At 37.9% G+C, this 21010-nt stretch overlaps 1 protein-coding gene across 12 annotated transcripts in view; it reads right to left on the reverse strand.

Annotated features, from left to right (window-relative positions):
* KCNIP4 (potassium voltage-gated channel interacting protein 4) overlaps positions 1–21010 on the reverse strand; it is a 422577-nt gene that overhangs the window by 160305 nt on the left and 241262 nt on the right. Inside the window, exon 1 of one of the 12 annotated variants that reach the window (XM_054065858.1) lies at positions 19311–19359. The exons of the other annotated variants lie outside the window; for them this stretch is intronic. The gene's annotated coding sequence lies outside the window, so the exon portion shown is untranslated. Of the gene's footprint in view, positions 1–19310; positions 19360–21010 lie in introns of those variants that run through there. 12 annotated transcript variants of the gene reach the window in all.

The raw sequence follows: 21010 nt of genomic DNA on the forward strand, positions 1-21010 counted from the left end.
CAAGGCAGAGGTAGGAGCAGTCAACCCCAGTGCTCAGATACCCTGGCAAAGCAGAAACTGAAATGAAGCAGGTAACAGCACTATGTGTTTAAACAATACCTGAGAAACAAGAAAATTGAGAAATATGGTGAAAATATATACTTTCATGTTTAATCATCTCCTCATCTATACTGTTATGCACATACTATGTGTGTGCATAAAAACATTTATGTGCAGCATCTTGCACTAGCGGATAACTGCAGCAAATACAGGAATTTTAATTTAATCTTTCCTTTTTATTTTATTTTTACACTCTATAATGAATTTGAAATAAAATGTTAATGAAAGCTTGAAGAATCAAGAAAGTAATGCCAAAATCATATAGAAAGTTAGGTTCACTGAAGAGTCACCTTTTCCCTGTAAAGTCAATTCTTTTTATGTCAGGTTTATCTGCTCCTATTCCTTCATCCATTCTGTATCTGGCAGCCCACCACACTCTTCTCCCATTTTCCAACATTTATGTTTTGCATCCTTGTCCAATTTTTTCTTCTTTAAATTTTATATAGCTAAGTCTTTCTGCACAAAATGCCACCTAGAAATGAAAGCACTTAAGTAAAAAGACAACCACTATCAGAATCCACATGATATGTGCATACACTCTATCTTTTTGTTTAACCTTCATTTTTAAAGTCTCTTTTTCTATGATTTGGCTTTGCTACTTTTAAAGGCAGTAATGTCTCCCCATTAGGGACTGTATCTCATTCTATCGCTGTATTATGCCTAGCAAAGTAGGAATCATGGAATCATAGAATCATCAGGTTGGAAAGGACTCACCGGATCATCGAGTCCAACCATTAAAACCATTACTAATGCTCCCTAAACCATGTCCCTAAGCACTTCAACCACTCATTCTTTAAACACCTCCAGGGAAGGCAACTTGACCACCTCCCTGGGCAGCCTGTCCCAGTGCCCGATGACTCTTTATGTGAAATTTTTTTTTCTGAAAATATTTTTTTTCTGACATCCAGCCTGAACCTCCCCTGGCGGAGCTTGAGGCCATTTCCCCTTGTCCTGTCCTCTGTCACTTGGGAGAAGAGGCCAGCTCCCTCCTCTCCACAACCTCCTTTCAGGTAGTTGTAGAGAGCAATAAGGTCTCCCCTCAGCCTCCTCTTCTCCAGGCTAAACAACCCCAGCTCTCTCAGCCGCTCCTCATAAGACTTGTTCTCCAGCCCCCTCACCAGCTTTGTTGCTCTTCTCTGGACACACTCCAGAGCCTCAACATCCTTCTTGTGGTGAGGGGCCCAGAACTGAACACAGTACTCAAGGTGTGGTCTCACCAGTGCCGAGTACAGAGGGAGAATAACCTCCCTGGACCCGCTGGCCACACTGTTTCTGATAAAAGCCAAGATGCCATTGGCCTTCTTGGCCACCTGGACACACTGCTGGCTCATGTTCAGTCAGCTGTCAAACAACACCCCCAGGTCCCTCTCCTCTGCGCAGCCCTCCAGCCACTCTTCCCCCAGTCTGTAGCACTGCATAGGGTTGTTTTGCCCCAAGTGCAGGACCCGGCATTTGGCCTTGTTGAACCTCATGCTGCTCTGGCCCAGCGGTCCAGCCTGTTAAGATCCCTTTGCAGAGCCTCCCTACCCTCCAGCAGATCCACACTTCCACCCAGCTTAGTGTCATCTGCAAACTTGCTGAGGGTGCACTCAATGCCTTCATCCAGGTGATTGATAAAGACATTGAACAGGGTTCATTGAACAGGTTGACATTGAATCAAACATTGGTTCAATCTAAATACTGCTGTGACAATAATTATGGAAATGACAGTTAGTAATATATTTCTATTCAATAAAATGATAAGTGAAGATCAATGAACAACTGATTCATGAAATGGTTCTTGTAATTTTTTATTAATCCTCCAAATAATAAAATAAAAATAAATAATTAAAAGATGTTAATAATAATAATAATCATCATATAATAATAATAATAATAATAATAATAATAATAAATAAACCCATGCCGTGGCTAATTTGAGTGCATTGCAGTAAAATAATTTGTTAAAGGAAGATTACTCAAGTTGTGGTATCATGCATTCACGTGATGAAATGCCAGAACTAAATTTCCTGTAGAACTCTAAGCCAGGTGCTTTGGGCATATGAACACTGATATAATCTTTAATTACATGATTTCATTATTTTCCTTTAAGACCTTTCTTTATTACTGATGGCACTCATTTAATGGAGAGCTATTTAATATTTTCTTTTGCTCTGTTTATCCAGTCTGTGGTCTCACAACTAATTTGTTGCATGCTATTCAAGCATGCTCTGAAGGAAAAGAGTAATTATTTCCTCGTTACCTTATTACTGGGTTAATCATGAAAGGACCTCAATGCTTCATAAACATGAACAAATTTACTTTTATAAAATCTCTGTGACATGATTGCTCTTATTCCGCAACAGAAACACTGAAGTCAAGAGAACTAAATACAAGTTATGTTAATATCCAAAAAAGGGGAGAGCTGGCACAATTCATGTTGGATTTAGAATATAAGAAATTCATAATGCTTTCTCTTTAGCATTGCCCAAGCCTAGAGCAACCTAACTTCAAATGCATTTCTAGTTTGGACTTCATAGTTTCCTGCACATCAGTACTCAGAGAGTAACAGAGAGGTGATTCAGTGTAAACAGATAATTGCTAGCTGCCACCTAAGCTTCTTCAAAATTTGTAAGCATGAAGCAGCCGGAACTCTTGTTGATTTAATTTTAACACAATTTTTTCTATAAATACATTTTCATGATAATCGTACACAATATTATCCACCCCAGTTTAGAACTGCAATAGGATTTTGCAAGGGCAGACTCACAGTTAGGTCCTAATAAAGTATATCATTGCTGCTCTCTGCTGGTCAAAGGGATTATTTCTTTATTTGAAACATTGCAGTGGAAATTTTGTAGGAAGCACAGTAAATATCACATAAATAGGAGAATCTTTTATGACATTTAAATCATCATCTCAATCACAATTACTTGTTTTCATTGTTAAGTCTGTATTTCTGAGACCACCAAAATTAGTAATAAATACTGGAATCACAGAAACAAAACTCCACCTTCACAGGGCATGGCATTCCAATTCATACATGTACACATCTAAAGACACTTTCATTTGTAACAGCCAAATATTGAAATCACAAAGCAGAGCCTAAAATTCCTCAGAAATCAAGAATGATGACAATGTCATGCTATGATGTTTACCAGATACAATGCAACACTGCAATGTTGCCTCCGGAGACCATTTCACATGTCAAAGACAGTATGTTCCACCTCCAGTTCACAGTATCCATCACAGTGAGCAGTGTGACAATATTGGTGTGCATTAGAATAATGTAGATTCTCTATCTGTAACTGTAATTTGTTAGCAGAGGCTGCTGTCTGAAGTTCCACTGGCATCAAAGAAGTTTAATTTCATTTTTATATTACTAAAACAACTGTTACTGATTTTTGGACCCTGTGTGGTTTCTGCTGTCAGAATTTACGGTATACCTGATTTGTATTTCAGAGTGTTGCTTTTTTTCCCCCAGGTCACCAAATAGCACTGTAAAATTTTCTTTTCATTCTGTAACGTAATGTGGCCCAGTTCTAACTCAGAACTGCAAAAGTCCAGAAGTAAGAATTTAAAGTTGTAAGTCACAGTCATGCAGGAGTGTGAATAAATACAGAGGACCACTGACAGATTCATTCTTGATAGAGAAATAGTATGGTATAGAAAGAGTAAAATTAACAGTGAGAGGAGAAAAGTGAGGTGCATAATGCAGTTGTAGAGAAGCCTCACTGAGAAACAAGACACACTTAATGGAAGGCAAAGCAAGAAGTGCTGCAAGAGTCAAATACAAAGAGATTAAAGAAAAAATTTAAGTGGTTAAAATGTAAACCAACACGGTATCAGTTGTGCCATGATCTCACCTCAAGGAATGAAGATTTGCATAAGATTGAAATATCAATGTTTTCTGAAATATAAAGGAATTGTGTCTAGACCACACCAACTCCCTAGTTATTAAGGAAAATATCTAGACAAAGGAAGCTACAATAATTATGAGTCAGAGCCTGAACAAAACCTCTAATTTTACGGACTATCTGCAAAAGAGGTAGTTTTAGACACAGTCACTAAGGAGCAAGAGCAAATTTTGGTTCCATTGAGATTTTCTAACTTCACCCTAAAGGATCTAATTGAATCTCTATATGAGTATTATGACAACTGATACAAACTTTAGTAGATCTTATTTATAATATTCCTAATGTTAGCATTGAGAGCTTCATAAATGTAAATCACCTAGCTGTAGCACCCTCTGAGACAGAAGGATGGCTTATGAGTGAACATCCTTTTTCCTTAACCTATGTGTACTTGTTACTCTTGGAAGTTCATCCCCATTTAACCAAATATATTACCCAGTATGTACCTAAGCAAGAGCAAATGTCTGATCAGCATCATCTTGTCTTGATCCATTGCCTCAGCTAAAGTAGAAAAGAATTTTGTCATAAAGAACAAACAAATATGTTTCCTACTATTTCTAGATTCAAGCATCTTTAGGATTTTAGTGGACTGCTTAATTTCTGTTTGAATTCTGATATAATAAAGTCTCACTTTTGGAGTTCTGAATCTGGTAGGCCTTAATTAAGTGGTCCCACTGGGTAACTACTGCTCAATAGGAACTGAGATTTCAAAAGTGTCTAGAAAATAAACATCAAATTACCATAGTGTGAAAATAATTTTCTCTTTTCATAAAGAAGTAACTAAGCTAATTTTAAAATTTGCTTAGCTATGAGATGAAAATTATACCCAATCAGTATATAGAAAGGAAGAATTTCCAGAGATCATATCAAATAATATAATATCTGTACTTAGCATAAAACACAACTCAGTTTATTCTGTTAATCAAACAATTTATTTAGCGAAGTACAGAAATATGAATAATTTATTTGTTTGATTGCAAACTCATTTTTTTTCTCAACAAAATACCTCAGAACTTGTACATGGACACATTTAGCCATAGTCTGGGATTATAAAAATTGAATTGGCTTTGAGCATGGAATATTAAAAGAATTGCCAGCTAAAGAATATATTCCCAAATGGCTTAGAGAGCTTTACTTAAGCTTGAAGCCCTTCATTTTATGACAACATAAATAAGATGCAGGGAAACATTTTTTATTTCTGCGACTGTTTTCTGAACCTGTACTTTGTATTAAGTAGTTCACAACAAATACAGAAGTAACTGTTGAATATATTGCTACGGATTGAAATCTCTGGGCTTTTTTGAATAAATACATAAATAATACATAATTTTTTTTATTCCAAAAGCATCATTAATGATTGAAAGATGTACATTATTAGAAAAAACATAAAATGATATTTTACTTCCTTTTTTGATTAATGTACACTTTTATGTTATTATTGCAGGTTATCAAGACATTGCTTTAATTTTTTTTAAAAAATCTAGTTGTTAATATTACAATCTACGAAAACATCCATACACCAACATTCTATAATGACAACTGTGAGATTTCAAAATCTATGCCTTATATGTGTCTAAACTTCATAGTCAATTCCATTTCTTAACGCAGAGCTAGGATTTGAAATCCAAATATGAAAAAGCATGACATCATCCATTGTCTTTATCAAAATCACAAAGATTTGTCCTATCCATCTCTATTGAGCAAGAATGCTTTTTCAGCTGATTCATAGAATCATAGAATGGTTTGAGTCCAAAGGGACCTTAAAGATCATCCAGTTCAAACACTCCTGCCATGAGAAGGGGCACCTTCTACTAGACCAGGTTGCTCAAAGCCTCATCCAACCTGGTTTTGGACACCTCCAGGGAAGGGACATTCACAACTTCTCTGGGCAACCTGTTCCAGTGCCTCATCACTCTCACAGTGAAAAATTTCTTTGTAATATACCCTCTTTCAACTTAAAACCATTACCCCTCATCCTATCACTACACTCTCTGATAGAGACCCTCCCCAGCTTTCTTGTAGCCCCTTTCAGGTACTGGAAGGTCACTATAAGATCTCCCTGGAGCCTTTTCTTCTCCAGGCTGAACAACCCCAACTCTCTCAGCCTGTCCTCGTACGGGAGGTACACCAGTCCCCTGATCGTCTTTGTGGCCCTCCTCTGGTCTCGCTCTAACAGATCCATGTCCTTCTTACGTTGGGGATTCCAGAGCTGGACATGGTACTCCAGGTGGAGTTTCACGAGAGAGAAATAGAGGGGCAGACTCTCGACCTGCTGGGCATATTTCAAGAACCAACTACAGTTGGTCACCTGGACTGCAAGTGCACATTGTTGGGTCATGTCCAGCTTTTCATCCACCACTACCCCCAAGTCCTTCTCATCAGGGCTGCTCTCAATCCATTCTCCACCCAGCCTATATTGATAAATTTCAGTTAATTTTCTCTTGGCCTATGTCATGTAGCCAAAAATCTTTTTTTTTCATATCAGCTGAGAAAAAAGAAGATAATTCTAAACCAAGTGAACAAGTAAAGCTTATTTGTCACTTAAACCTTTATCTCCCTCCTTGGAGCACAGCTTCATGTAAAGTCAGTTGGTGGTGGTTGTAGTGAGTGATTGAGATATCATGGTTGGGATCACAATCACTTGTTTCACTTCTCTTTCTCTGTCTGAATAAACTATGGATAATAAACTACAGAACAAACTACCCATTCAGAAGGATTCAGTTCAGCCTAGGAGAAATTCTGAGCAACTAAATTAGACTGTTACATGAGATTCAGTGAATTTCTGCCTTCTACTGTGTTCTTTCTGAATGCATCTCTTTACTGGATTCCACAACACAGCAGGAGCAAGTCTGCCTTGACTCTTTTCAACACCCCTGCATTCTTGTGGTCAAAGAGATTGCATCTCCTATCCACGTTTCTCTTTTGACTGTTTATCACTATGTACTCCTTCAGAGCAACAGCACAAGGACAGGCACCTAGGTGTGGTATAAGTGGTAGACTATACTAACAAAGTATAGTACTCATGTTACAATGTACCATGACAGTGTAGGAATCAAGACTTTCTAATGATGTTGCTAAAGATATAAACTAGCGAGGAACCACATCTAAAGAAATGGTATCCTCTATAATCTCACTGCTGAAAGTAATCAGAGATAGGTTAATTCAGCTACGTCTCTCATTGTCTACCTACACACAAAGTTAACTTAACATCCACCTAATAAACATATGATAATATTGTCTTAACGATCTTTACTCTTCATGACATTTACCATTCCACATTACACCTCAAGCTGATAAACCATTTTGTGTCACTGAAGTCTGAGCTCAGCATGAAACAGGAAGAGGCATGAATTGCCCTGTGCTCTGGGTTAGACTCAGTGGTTTTAACTAAGTACCCCAGGAGACATAATGAAAACTTAAATGAGTGCTTTTCCCATTATCATTTTCTGTAATGACTTTTGTCGTGACCGATTAGCTCCATCTTATTATGAGATATGGTTACCATTTCAAATTTCTGTGTGGAGAGAATGAAAGTACATTGATACTGGAGAAATATAACTAAAGGAAATTGAAAAAAGAAGGGAGAAAAATTGCTGTCATGCTGTTAGGTCTTATTTATCATGTGTGCTTAGAGTGTCTTTGGGATAAAAGCACAAACATCACAGTGGAAATTAAATTCCTGCAAACATTATAACAACTTAAATCTTCCTGGGCACCTGAAGAAAACAGTGTGGAGCTGTGGCTCCAGCAGGGATTCTCGACACCTTCAAGATCCTACCTGTTCCTTCTCACTTTGGACATTGTTTGAGAGGAAAGCAAAGTGACAGTGACTGAGGATGGGCTTTCCTCAGTCTTTTTCTAGGAGGCAAGCACTTGGCCAGGGTAATGCACCCCCTGTAGTGCTGCATAAAGGGTGGACCTTGGCATTTCATATCTGCCAGCACTACTAGTCATGTAAGGCTTGTTTGAGGTTATGCACAAGTTTTGAAGGGCTTAGCAGACCACAGTGAGACTCTGTGAACTTGTGGTGAGCTTACCAAATGTATGCTCTTCATCAGTTGTGAGGAAATCCACTGCCAAGGGCTCTGTGTAGATCGCCTCCTGAGGAAGCATTACCATAAGTTGCAAGAGCTTTCTAGTACACTGATCTCACCACTACTTGTGACTCTTGAGCAGGAAGTCACTTTCCCTGAAGAAAAGCAAGTCCCGTGCAAAAGTTAATCAACTGGCTTGTATACATGGCAATCTGTGACTATGATAGCTATTACGGATGCAAATTGTGTCTTACAGCCTTAAAAATACAAACATGAGCCATTCCATATCACTTGACCTCACTGCTGATGACCATCACAATGGTCTAGACACAGTCTGAAAATGCTAAACTGTTTTATCTTATACTGCTATTATTGGCAGTATGTGCTACCTTGACTGACTTAGCAGCCTAGCAATTTATTAAGTTAAATGTCAAGTGTTCTGCTTAAGGAAACCAAAGAGGAGAATGTAGAAAACTCACAATATATAATGTGAGCCTTTTAATAGGATGGTAGGTAAAAAGCATCACATCACTCAACATAAGTTCCCATAGAGTAAAGCTGAAAAGCTGACGTTATCTGATGCGTTGGGACAACAAAAAAAAAAAAAAAAAAAAAAAAAGAAAAAAAAATTATTCATGTCTGCATTTGTTTCTGGCTCCTTATTTGCAAGATAACAAACAGAACTGACTACTGCAGGCCTGGGTTGAAAATCCTGGAAGTGCTCTAGCACCGTGTAACTCTACAGCAAATTTTCTTTAACAGGTCATATCAAAAGTGAAGAAATTACACACTCCAAATTTGCTTTCTACTGTTGCCCTCACTACAGTGCAGGCAGTAACTTTTCTCTGACATCTCTCACCTTTTAACATTAGCTGGATTTAACATTTTCAAAAAATTTAATTAGGGAACACCTAGAGCTAAGAATGAGAGCTTTGATCTAGTTTATCTTTGAGGGCAAATCATCAGGGTTCTTTACTTACTATTCAGATAAACATGGACTTCTACCATTGCAACTAAGAAAAAAACATTTTGAAATAGTGTCTGTTTCCTGCTGCATTATTTAAGCCAAGAAATCAAATTACCCATCATCCATTCCATTAAGAACGAACCCTTTGATAGTGGCCTGTAACAGCAGTTCTTCATTCTGCTGATAATAAATGAATCACAAGCAAAGCCCTGAAGACAAAAAGGGAGCAAAGTGAGTATCTGCTTCCTGGAAGGGGGCAAAAAGCTGTTTTCCTTTTAACAGAAAAAGCCCAGGAAGCAAAAAGCTGACTGAGAAATTTAAGAGCTGTCGGATAAGTACATGACAGTCAGTAGGTGACCTCGATGTGCTAAAAGTTCACTGGAGGTGGGCTGAGTTACACCAACAAAAGCAGTATTGGATCCACTGCTCAGAAGTGGAAGTTAATGAGAATACTTGAAACAGCTGTATGTGTAATAACCTGAAAAGCTACCAAAATGTATTAGCGTAAAAGACATGTAGAGATGGATTATACCAAAGTTAGTAATTACAGAGGTCTCAAATGATATGCATTTATTCTGATACATAAACAGACGCTTAAACAAATTTGCCATTAAAATGACCATGCATACATCTCTTTATTACTGATGTTTTTCACAGTGGCCTTTTTTTCAGTGAAGCAAGTGAAGTATCTTTTTCCCTATCTGTTCTCTGAGACTTGTTAGCATATCACAGATAATAAGGTTATTTTTATTGTTTCTTACTAGTATTACATATGTCTCAGGTTGTTTCCTTTATTTTAGCCTCTTTGTGTAGTATTAAAGCAAAAAAAAAATATCACAGAGAAAAGAAACAAACACTATACCAAAGAATTAAGGAAATATCTGGCACAAGTAACTTAGAGAAAGTTATGATACTACTGGTAGATTTTGAGGGTACTTGCAGTTTGGATGTGATGGGATGAAGCTGTGCATACACACCACGTTATGTGATACAGGCCCCAGCTGGTGTTAATGGAAGAACTAAAACTGGCTTATCCTTCTCATGCTCAATAAATCAGTGTCCGAGTTAGCTTAATAAAGAGGAAAAAGCTATTTTCCAGGCAACAGGCATAGTTACGCAGCAGGTTTGCCAAGTCTTCAAGTCTAAAAGGCATAAACAACGAGAAACTCTTCCCCAAGGGCATTTGTTTTAACCCTTTTTATCTAATTTTATAGTTATCAGCACTTAAAACACATTTAACCCCATCCTTTACTTTCTTAGCATTCACGTTAGAGCATATTTATGTAAACTGAGTAAGATAGGTTTTAAAAAGTATTGACTTCTGCAGTATGTTAAGTTCTCAGTATTCTGCTTAAAAAATAAGAGTATTAAAATGTGGATAGTAACTTCCACACAATTCTGCAGTGCTCAAAATGATTTGAAATCAAGAGTTCCTGATGCCATACCCATTTAAAAACCCATCTGCTTTTATGTATTTAAGTGTGAAAATTCTGAAAAGCTTGTGCTTTCAGAACAGTTTCATTTTTTAATCAATAACATTAGTAGTTTTCCTAAGCCTGGGAGCTGTAAAAATGGATGCTAGAAGCAAACGTAATTCATGAGAAATACTAAAATTGTTACCTTAGAAACACAGTCCTGAGTTTATTTCAAAGAGTGGATAAAAATTAAGCTATTTCTTTGGCTGTTGATATACACAGCAGTGTAAGCAACAGTGAGAGTGTTCAGCTTTCATTTCCATTGAGTTCTTGGCTTCTGTGCTGGAGATGACAAGATTTCTAGATAGGGACAGGTGCCCATTTGCAGTTGGACTGACAATATCAACTACTTTCACATGGGCAGCGGCGGGTATTTCAGACATTCTTATTCAAATGTTTCTGAAACTAACAAATGCAACTAACCATCTCCATTAGTAAGCCTTTCTGTCTTTTATTGCTGTTAGCATCTTAATCTTGTGTATTAACAGGAACTTACTAGAGAATCACTGGAGATCAAGAGTTTGCTCTTGTTGTTTACAGCCGCTTCAGCCTTTGAGACAGACAAACTTGACCCCTGGTGGCTGCATAGCCTGTACTGTGTTCCCCTCTGTCCTCATGTCTGGGATGTGAGCTCAGGGCCCATGCACACTGTCAAGAGTTCAGCCAACCCTCTCCCTTTAGGTCTAGAAGCTGGGAAGCATCCCCTTAACAACACGTTAACAAACATTTTAACAACAATCATTGGTTTTATGCAAAACCCTTGTATCACCTTCACCTGGGTGAAGCAAGAGCAGAATCAGATCCTGTTCTGCTGTAAAACAATTATAAAGAGCAGCAGTCCTCTCCCTTAAGCTAGGTGAAGGGCTCATTCTCATTAAAATCTCAATTGCACTGCTTTACCTGTTCCTAAATGAACTGTGAAGGTCAGTAAAGGTGTACTATCATAACTAAACAAAAAATCTTGCCAAAATGAACACCCACCAAACTACATACTGCAGTGTATATCACTCCCCATGATATTCCTTGGCTCCATATTTTAGCTTAGGGCAATATGAAATTTTCTTACATTTCAGCTCTCTCTCTGCAAGATGGCAAACAGTAACTCATATATTTTGTTAAAGCTCCAAGGGACAGCACTGCCAAGACCAATAAAAAGCATACTTACAGTTTGTGTTTGGTTCAGTGTTATCTATAAATGTTGTCTATATGACTGTATTTGCAGTGCCATAAATTAATGGCAATATATTAAAACCACATGCTTCCAGATCTTGAAGTTTCCTTTTAATTAAAAGAAAGAAAAATCTAAAAAAAATCCTAAATTTCTGTTTCTGAACACATGGCTATACAGAGAAAATAGGCTAAATACTTACTAGCTGGTTTTTTTTCTAAAGAAAAAGAAATAAAAACATAGTGTAACAAAACTGTGATTTTTACAGAGTTTTCACCCTACTGAATACTGATATGAATTAATCTATAGCCTAAAGAAATAAACATTTTACTGCTTTAATTGCATGAAAGTTAGTTAGATTCATTAAAAAATGAGCCTTGGGGTTCCTGTAAACCATAGCCACATAAAACCAACCCTCAGCACAAAACCACAAATGTTGGTAACATTTTGCTCTCCATCAAAACACTGAAGTTGGATGAAAAGAGATAAAAGTTCATTATCGCTCAGAGCTTTTAAAATCAAGTCAATTTCAGAAAGTAAATACACTACAGAAAAGTTAAACTACAAAATCACTGGAGATATGCACACTAATGTTCTAGAGAAATCACTCTTCAGCCTTTTTAATTGCTAAGGAAAACCTACATTTATCCAAGGCCATTGACTTCAGGGTCCGCTTTAAACAAATTGTATCCCCATCTGAAGCAGTGATGAGTTGTGTACTTTTTTCTTGCCATGAGCTATTTCTTAGAAGTGTTACAAAAGTGATATCTCAATTTAGATTACCTATATGAATACTTATTTTTCATTCCACTGTTCCATAGTAGGGCTGAAGGACAGCAGAAGGACAATCCTCAGTGAGAATGGCTGCAATCTGGAAATGCACATATGATACTAGTACAAAAGAAAAACATGTTGTCTCCAGGAGTGATAAACCAAGTCTTTTCCTTTACAATCTTATATTAAAGATGAATTTGGTGTTTAACTACATGAACAATTTTTATCATTCAAATATATTTTCTCATTTTAGAATCATAGAATGCCAGGTTAGAAGGGGCCTCAAGGATCATCTGTTCCAACGTTTTTTTGCTGATGTATAGTTTAAATGAGGCGACTCAGCACTCCGTCAAGCTAAGCCTTAAAATTGTCCAATGCAGAGGAATATACCACTTCCCTGGGGATATTATTCCAATGTTTAACTGTCCTCATGGTGAAGATCTTTCTTCTGGAATCCAATCAGAATCTCCCCAGGAGCAACTTATACCCATTACCCCTTGTCTTTTCCATGTGATGCCTTGTAAAAAGGGGGCCTCCATCCTCTTGGTAGACACCCTTTATGTACTGGTACGTGGTAATAAGATCTCCCCTAGGACTTGTTCTCTAAAGGCTGAACAAACCCAGTTCTCTCAGTCTTACTTCATATGGTAGGTTTCCCAGTCCTCTGATTATCTTAGTGGCCCTTCTCTGGACTTTCTCCAGCCTGTCTGCATCTTTTTTGTATAGCAGGGACCCAAACTGGAAGCAGCACTCCAGGTGCAGCCTTACAAGTGCTGAATAGAGTAGGATAATGACTTCTTTATGTCTGCTGGTGATGTCCTTCTTGATCCAGTCTTACATCCTATTGGCCATCTCTGCTGCTGCAGCACACTGTTCACTCATGTTGCCTCTGTTGTCCACCAAGCCCCCCAGATTCTTCTCCACAAAGCTGCTTTCCAGCCAGGTGGAAGCTAGACTGAACTGCACACCAGGGTTATGTATTCCAGATGCAAGACCTTACACTTACCTCCCTTGAACTTCATTAGGTTTCTGCTAGCCCACTCTTCCAGTCTGTGTACATCTTTCTGGACGGTGGCTCTTCCCTCCGGAGTGTCAGCCTCCCCACTCACCTTGGTGTTATCTGCAAACTTCATCAGGGTGCTCTAGATCCCAACATCCAGGTCACTTATGAAGATATTAAACATCAGGCTTAATATCAATCCCTGGGCTCCCCATTTGTGACTCATTGCCAGAGTGAGAAAGAACTATCTACCACCACCCTCTGGGTATGGCTTGTCAGCCAATTTCTTATGCACCACACAGACCACTTGTCTAGGCCATAGCGCATCAGTTTCTCTAGGAGGAGGCAGTGAGGAACCATGTCAAAAGCTTTGAAGAACTCCAGGTAGACAATGTCGACCTCTTGCCCCACATCAACGCATTGGCTCACTTTGTCATAGAAGGCAATGAGGTTTCTTAAGCATGATCTGCCCCTAGTGAATCCATGTTGGTTTTACCCAATTACGAGCTTCAGCTGACATGTGACAGTCACTAGGAGTATTCAGTCCATAACTCTCCCAAGGACTGAAGTGAGACCAATGGGTCTGTAATTAGCCAGGTCCTCCTTTCTCGTGGATGGGGGTGACATTAGACGTCTTCCAGTTTTCGGAGACGCCTCTGGATCTCCATGACTTCTTATAGATCATGGAGAGTGCCCTTGCAATGAGATCAGCCAGCTATCTCAACACTCTTGGGTGGATGTCATACAGGCCCATCAATTTATACACATCAAGTTCCTGTAATAATACACACACAAGCTTTTCATTCACTGATAGTGGGTCTGCATCTACATCAACCCAGATGTTTGTTCCTGTGATCTGGGCCCAACAGTGCTGGTAAAAAGAGAAGTGAAGAGGGGATTGAGGAACTCTGCCTTTTCATGACTATTAGTGACTGGTTCACCTCTCATTTAGCAGCAGGCCAATATTCTCCTTCTGTTTCTGCTTGTTATTAACATAACTGAAGAACCCTTTCTTGAAGTTTTTGACAACTCTGGCCAATTGCAGTTCAAGCTGAGCCTTTGCTTTCCTAACTACATCTCTGCATACCCTGCTAACTGCCTTGTAATTTTCAAGGAGTAATGTTCCACTTTTCCATCTCTGGTACATTTCCGTTTTGGTTCTAAGCAGACCCAGAAGCTTGCAGATAAGTCAAAGTGGTCTTCTTGCTCTGTCTACTTCCCTTGCCTTTAGAGGGAATAAACTGGTTTTGTGTATCTAGGAGACCTGAAAAACTCCCAGCACTCACTAGCTCCTTTATCCTCCATGGAAGCTTCCCATGGGATCTCTTCCAACCAAGCCCTAAGTGAGCTGAAGTTTGGTCTTCTAAAATCTAAAACCTTGGTCCTTGAACTGACCTTCAATGTGCTCAGCAGTATTTCAAACGCCACAATACAGTGATCACTGCAGCCAAGGCTATCACTAAATGAGATATTACAAAGCAAGTTTTCTTGGTTTGTGAGTAGCAAGTCCAGCAGTGCCCAATTCCTAGTTGGCACATCTAACATTTGTATGAGGAAGGAGTCCTCTATGCACTCGAGGAACTTAACAGATAACACATGAACTGCTGTGTTGTGCATCCAGCAAATGTCCGTGTAGTTACAGTCACCCATAAGAACCAGGTTTTGTCGACCCAAAGCTTGCTTAAGTTACTCAAGTATTGCTTCATTGGCCTTGTCATCTTGATTTGGGAGTTGGTAGCAGATGCTTACTGTAAGATCTCCCTTGGAGACAACCCCTCTGATTTTGACTCAGAGGTATTCGATAGGTCTTCCACAGTTACCATAGCTGACTTCCATACATTCAATGTTCTCCTTTATATTGAGTGCAACTTCTCCACCTCTTCTTCCTTGCCTGTATTTACAAAACAGCCTATAGCCGTCCAGATTTGGCATGGAGCTCCAGTTCCTCCTGTTTGTTTCCCAGACTGCGTGCATTAGTATACATACACTTCAGGCAGCTGATCTTTTTATTCCTATTTAGGGAGACAGGCAAGGTACATTCTAGACTGCTTTGGTTGGTGTGTTTATTCCACAGTTGGTTGTGGTGGTGATCGTGGCATGGGCATTGCCATATTGGGTCCCTACCCCCAAGTCCTTCAGTTTAAAGCCTGACTTACCAAGTTGGCAACATTAGGCAGCTTAAAATAAAACATAAGAAGACTCTTTTTTATAAAGTGTAGATAAGCTTTTAAAATCAGAAGCTCCATGGCTTTTAGCAAGGAAGGCACTTACTTGTATTCTTTCCCACCCACACTAATTCAGTTCAAATTAAAAATGTAATTATATGGCTATTTTTTCTACTAAATTGTCTCATTTGAAATTATTTATATAACATCTGAGAATGAAAAAATAAATATTTGGATAGACAACGTTGGGGGTTTGTCACCAGAAATCCTCCTCTAGAAAGAAAGAAGTTAAATATTGACATATAAGAGAATTATGATTTATGAGTGTAACAACATACGGAGTCATTTATTCTTTAAAGATTGCCAGTGTAAGTCAACCCTGCCTGCATTCCTTTCTTTGTCATTTAGTACACTCAGAATCAAAACTGCTCTACAGGGAACACAACAAGACAAGTGGAAAAACTGAATATAAAGAGAAATTTATGATATAGTGTGCTGGTATGGGAGCAGAACATTGACAAGTCACTTGTTCTTCAGCTTAATTTTAAGGGCTTATATAACAGTTGCTTCAAATCAATTCTACTTGGCTTTGAAAGGCAAAGGAACAACTACTTTTTTATTTTATAAATTGAAATATTTTAATAATTCTGAATTGGCAAGCTTTTTTTTTTCCCAATCCTAACTCAACCCCCTCTTATTCCTCAGCTTCAGCCAGGGATCTTGGATAAATACAGGACAGGAAGAGTGGGCCCTGTTAAAGACAGAGGTGGTTAGGATCAGGTGCCTAGGATGACAAGTATTTTACAACTGTGTAAAACAGAGTATAGTCAGATTCATGGTGCGAGTGGACTTGTTTCGCTATTAAATATCTTATTTTTCTCATCAGAAGTTATTCAAGAAGTAGCAGGTGACGGACTCGGCATTTGATTTAAAGCATTTCAAGTGGATTAACATCAGAAAGACAGTTCTTGATATTGAAGATGTTCCATTTAATTGCCTCGGGTAAATTGTGCTCCATGAGAAATCTGATTCAAACATAAGAATGAAAATGTGAGTCTAGCACTTCAGGAATGTGGAAGAGTACTCATACCTACCACTTCATTCTTCTTTTTAACACAGTTCTCAGAGAAGGAAATCAGCTTAATAGATCAAGGAAGCAAATGCTTAATTTACTTTGACCCAATTGATCTTTTATTTGATGTCCCTACATATATTATTCACATGAAAAAGAATTTTTAGTATGCTTCCTAATCCTGTAGACAATAAATGCTAGAGTTACTGTGATACTCTTTCTAGAATCGTGGTTAATGAAAGTACAAAATATTTTCACAAAATCATTGAAAATACAGCTGAAAGATAATTTGATGGGTCAGAAAGCCTTTCCTTCAATGGAGAAAAAAGATCAACTTACACTTTGGTAATTCCTGAAAAATATTTGTCTAATTCTTTTCTTTAAAATCCCCTTTAAGAAGTGGGGTATCCGTGTACGAGATACATGAATTGATCCTTCTATTAAGCTTTAATGTTTTAGCTGGAATACTAATTCCAAGAAAGATGCGGACAACTTGGAGAAAGATGAGAAAACAGAAGATTTAAGACTAGAAGAACATTGAAGGACTGGGAAGTTTGACCTAGCAGGAAAGACCAAAAGTATTTGGGTTATTTAACCTAGAAAAGAGATTGAAGAGACAAAGGGTGGGTATGATAAAAAACTTGCTGTACCAGAGACATTCTTTAAATTCATAGCACCTAGGAAAGGAATACTTCCTTTAGAACTGAAGATGTAAACGCTCAGTTTTCATGTGAGGGAAATCTCTCTAAGGTTGAACATAATGAGTCACTAGGACGGTTGAATCTCTACCCAACTACTTCCCTGGAAAGAGGCAAGTACTGTTGACTTCTTACGGCAAACAGGATAGAACTAAATGACGAGGTTCGCTCACACTGTGTTTTTCTAAGACTATCCTTTCACTAGAAGTTACTTCTAACACCTAACCGAAATATATCTTTATGACATTTTTGATACAATCCTACCTGGTGGCATTGAGAACAGTTTCTCTTTTTCCACTTTTCAGCAATATTTCAATTGTTAGAAATTTTTTGCTGTGTTTCTCCTCTGCCTGCTTTCAATTTTCCCTAATAGCCTCTAAATCTGAAATAAATGGCCAAATTTTTGAAATAAAAAAATTGTTTTCTTTTGTGCCATTTGTATCAGCATTTATCCTCAAAGCAGAGATTTGATGCTGTGTAGTTCGAGATATTCATACCTGTGTCATGTATAGTTTGGTAAGAATATATTAGTGTGATTTCACACAGCAGATGCAGCTTTAGAAACACATAGTAAAGTCACTCTTGAAAATCTGTTAGGTAACTTTTTCCTACAGGACACAGACACGTTAGAAGGTGTCTTTGACATGGGGGTTAAAGTACTTTTGAAATGTTTGGAAAATGAACTGCTTTCTGGAAGATTTAAGAGAGACTCTTTATGCTACAGACTGAACTTTGTGGAACCCAACAAACTTGCGACTATGCTTATTTTGTTCTGCTAAGCCTTCAGGCAAGGAACCAATGCTGAAAATGCCAGCTCTCAGCAACTGCATCCCTGAAGCCAGTAGCTGACACACATTAAAAATGTTCCAAAACCAGAAAGACAATAGATGCCAGATAATGACATAATGTGTATCAAATGATAGAGGATTAGACATCATACCTATCAGAAAACTATTCAGGCATCTGCTGTTGCAACACCTGTTACAGCTTCAGTTTTTACATGGATTACGATATCTCAAGAAAAAATGGAGTGCAAGTGAGTTTAGTGTAATTTTATCAAAAAGCATCAGTTGCTGAAACAATTCCTTTTTTAAATAAAAATCCTCTTAAATTCTGAGTCACGTGCTCAGGTGGCACCAATCAGTGCAGCTGTACTTTAGCAGAAGTATAGTGGAAATGAGGACTACTTGACAAAGAAGAGTTCCCACAAATAAAAGTAAACTGAAAACAAGACATTTAAGGCCACCATTGCAAAGGGGAACTGATTATACAGTGCAGGTCTACTGTTTCAATATTGGCTTTAACAAACTCATTTGCAAAATTCTTATATTTGTGGGAACTTCCCTCTTTCTGCAGTGCAGATCTAAGTGAACGATGCTTGGGTGTGTATACACACAGAAGTATGCTAGAGTTTTTATTATGACAATATTCATAAATCTTCACATGAGAAACTGATTTAAGTATTGATTCTTCTTCTGTTAAACTAAAAGGAGATTTATCGATGAAAAAGACTTTATAAAATCAGAAAGGTGGCTTTCTAAATATTATATTCATTTCGGGAAATTCATGCAAACTATTTTATTTCTCTGTGCTTTTTGTGTTCAGATCAAAATTAGTAACTCTGCTTCTTAATGTCTTTAAAGTAAATTGACAACATCCTTATCAATTTCTAGCCATAAAACTGATCTTTGTGTCATCCTGAAACCTTGTGAGATGATCTGTATGACTGAGAACTTGCTGGTACTTCCTTTCTATGCATGAATTTAGATGTCAGCAAGGAAAGCTGGAGAAGCATCACTTACCTCAAAGTTGCTGGCATCTTGAAAGGCAAAGACTTTAGATGCTCTGAATCAGTCTCCCCATGAGATACACAAGCTCAGAGAGAGTCCCAGTCTGCTATAAACCATCACGACTTTTTATGTGTCACACGGAAGCAAAGTAAAAAGCAAAGCTAGTAGCATTTACCTTTCCTTCATTGAAATGTCGCAGCCTCACAAAGCTGAAGGCAATAATGCTCCTAAACAGGAGAAGACCTGAAACAGAAAGTATTGGGAACCGACAATATGCATCTCAGTGCCAGAAAAGCCACAATTTCAGAATTCTCAAAGGAGACTATAGAGAGCATTTGTATAAAGGGGAAGCTGAAACAAATATACATACACAGCAAATGAAATATAAACTAAAGAAGGAGGATTAAGGTTTCACTGGTGACATGAGTAACACAACCCTGAAGCTATACTAAGCAAGACCTGCACCCAGAATTGTTAACGAAACTGCTGACAAAGGCCAAATTCCAGTTTCCAACTGCAATCCAAATTTCAAGCATTGAGCTGCCAGTTGGTATACATGGAAGTGAAATAAATGTAGGATCAGTATTCTGAATTATGGATGAACAGTACATCAGGCTGAAAAGGTTCTAAGCTGTTTTTCTACAGTTCGGACACTTCGACTCATTTTAGGAGTTCTACTTCATATTTGCTTCCCTAATTTTGTTCAGAAGCTATTCCCAGTATATCCAAGTCTAAGAACTCTTCCTGTCCCTAGGTATCTGTAAGAACCAATGCTCAAATGGGATTGCTTGAGCCAAATAGAGAGGATTTTATATTTTTTAATAATTACTTGACTTTATAAAGTAATGCCATGTTTTGTAAGAGTTAAATCATAGTGTAAAGTCTTTCGAGGCTTTTTTGCCGTGCTCACAATGTGAAAGAAAATAGTGGAACAAAACACCTTACCATAAATTCTCTTTTTCACTCCCTACTTTACAAATGTTTTCTCTTTCTAGGAATGCTGCCCCATCCTACAGGTTTTGTCCCTCTCTTTTTTCAATTCTGACTCCTCCTTATGGTTTCTTGGTTTTCTAGAGTTGCTTTTTATTTTAACTTAACAGCAACAGTAGCTTTCCCCATGTTTCTTCGCTGTTTAGTGTTTTACATTAGCATGTAAGTCTTCTCCCATAAAACACTCAGTATTAAAAAAATACATTTTTTGTAAGGGGTTTGTCGGTACTCAGACCTTAACTGAACAAGGCCCTGACAAACTCCATTTAAAAGGTTGGCCATGTTTTGAGCAGCAGGTTGGACAAGGTGATCTCCAGAGGCTCTTCCCAACCAGAATTGTCCTCTCATTCTCTGATTTTACGGAATTCCAGCCCCATTTTTCTATGACAAAAGGTTATATAAAAATGCAATATTTTTTTTCAATGATATATTGGTTTCAGTTAAATGATAACTGTGTCTGCTGTGTAAAATATCATATGCAAATTCTTAGTTTGTGAAGTTTCTAGTTCTTTTGGGAGAGAGTTTATATTCTAAAGCTGTAGGTCAAAACGTTCAGCTCCTGAAGCACTGCACGTGCTGTTGCAATATTCAAAAAAATGTGATCACTTTCAGCAAGTTTTTATTATTCATACTGCCTTCATACAGAGTGTACATATATAAATAAACAGAAGAAGCCAGGGTCTGGTAAAGGCAAGCAAAAGATCTGATGAAAAATGATAGAGTCAATAAATAAAAAAGACCTGAAAGAGCAAGCTGTTGCAATGCACTCATTCATAATGGGAAGAGGAAAATAACATCTGGTAAATGTAGAGCATATCTAATTAAAGCCTATGGATAGTTCAGCTGAAGTGGGCTCTGACATCTTCAGGACCAAAAGAAAGTGCA

This window comes from Cuculus canorus, chromosome 4, assembly GCF_017976375.1.
Source record: "Cuculus canorus isolate bCucCan1 chromosome 4, bCucCan1.pri, whole genome shotgun sequence".
Taxonomy (NCBI): domain Eukaryota; kingdom Metazoa; phylum Chordata; class Aves; order Cuculiformes; family Cuculidae; genus Cuculus; species Cuculus canorus.